The 1,962-nt window shown below is 48.9% G+C and overlaps 1 pseudogene; it reads right to left on the reverse strand.

The window, feature by feature from the left end:
- Positions 1-214: 214 nt before the first annotated feature.
- Positions 215-1,270, reverse strand: LOC110293041 (annotated as a pseudogene).
- Between the last annotated feature and the right edge of the window lie 692 nt (positions 1,271-1,962).

The following is a 1,962-nucleotide window of genomic DNA, read 5'->3' on the forward strand; positions in this document are numbered from 1 at the left end:
GCACAGGGCAGCAATGCAGCAGACTCACAGGGTAATCGAAGCCTACACAGTTGGCAGTGTGTCTCGGAGACAGTGGGACTATCACACTAATCAAGTTACCACTACACAAGTACCACTTGGCAGCAGGGCAGAGCTGTGGGGAGTGAGATGTTTCCCCACACCACCTCAACACCATTGTACTAACCACAGCTCAGACGAGAAGGGTGTGTCTGCTGCAGCCTGGACAGTGAAGTGCTAGGACACTGGGAAGACTTTAGAACTGCAGCTCCTTCTGGATTCCCCAGAGGGTATCTGCACTCTTCTTCAGGAAGGCCTCTTCCTCGGGAGTCAGTGTCACCTTCACAACATCCGAGATTCCATTTTGTCCCAGGATACATGGGACACTGAGGAAGACATCATCATTGATTCCATAGAGACCTTTAATCATGGTGGAAATGGGATGCACCCGCCTAAGGTTCTTCATTATGCTCTTGGCCAAGTCTGCCACAGAGAGGCCAATGGCCCAGGATGTATAACCTTTCAGCTTGAACACCTCGTAGGCACTGTCCACCACCTGTTTGTGAACCTCCTTCCACTGATCCTTGTCTGTATCAGTGCCCAGTTCTGGTTTCAGAGACTTCAGGGAGATGCTGGCAATGTTCACACCACTCCACACAGGCACACCAGAGTCACCATGGTCTCCCAGGACCCAGCCGTGACAGTTCAGCTGGTGAACCCCCAGCCTTTCTCCCATCAGGTAACGGAACCGAGCTGAATCCAGATTGTAACCACTTCTAATAATTCGGCTTTTGGGAAAGCCACTGATTTTTCAAGCCACGTAGATCAAGATATCCACTGGATTTGAGACAATCAGCAGCTTGCAGTGTGGACTGTGCTTCACAATGTTGGCAATGATGAACTTGAAAACGTTCACGTTTCGCTGGACCAGGTTGAGTCGGCTCTCTCCCTCTTGCTGACGGGCCCCCACGGTAATGATGACCAGCTTAGAGTTCGCAGTTACACAATAGTCTTGCTGGAGACAATTTTTGGTGTTTTAAGGAAGAGGCTGCCATGCTGGAGATCCATCATCTCGCCCTTTAGTTTGTCTTCCATGACGTCAACAAGGGCAAGCTCATCTGCTAAGTCCTTCATTAAGATAATGATGGCACAGGCCATGCCAACAGCACCAACCCCAACAACTGTAATCCTGTTCTGGGGAGCCTGTTCTTCCTTAAGAAGATTCACGATCAGCTGGTCCTTGAGGGTTGCCATCTTGGACTTTGAATCTTTTGAGACCGCTAATGCACGATGGGGGGCGATGGGCAAGCAGAAGCAGCGTGGCCTGGGCTCGGCGACAGTGGCACCAGCACCTAGAGCTTTCATAAAAGAGAGAATAGGAGCAGTGCAGCTGATGGTCCTGGGCCAACAATATGAGACCTGAGGACAGGCCCTGAAAAATATGAGTTAGTTACCCAAGACCCCTGAGCATAGCTCCAGGATTGGAGCTTGTACAAGAAAAGGGGGAAATAAGAGACCCTAAGGGCTTTATCCAGTCCCACACTCTCCTTACAGCTTCCCCATCCCACCTAAGTCAAAGCTAGGCAAGTTCCATCCTCCACCCACAGGATCATTCTTGAGTAAAAAATTCTCAGAATGCACTGACAGTCACCTGGCCCTCTGGAAAGTCCCAGGTAGAGTTCAAATGCCTGTCATGCTTGCTAGCCAATGGATTTAAAGGTCAATATGCTTAGCTAATAAGTTTGAACTGAAACCTTGCTGATGTAACCTGTGCCCCTAAAAAGTATAAAAACTGTTTGTAATAGCCATCAGAATGGCTTTCTCATCACTCACCTCTAGGGACTGATTGAGGGTTGACCCTGACACACCAGAAAATAAACCGCTTGCTTTGACATTGAAAAAAAAAAAATCAAATGAAAGTAAAAGACAGAAGCCTCTTCCGGTCAGAAAAGCACCGGGGTAGCT

Source organism: Mus caroli, chromosome 4 (genome assembly GCF_900094665.2).
Source record: "Mus caroli chromosome 4, CAROLI_EIJ_v1.1, whole genome shotgun sequence".
Lineage (NCBI taxonomy): Eukaryota > Metazoa > Chordata > Mammalia > Rodentia > Muridae > Mus > Mus caroli.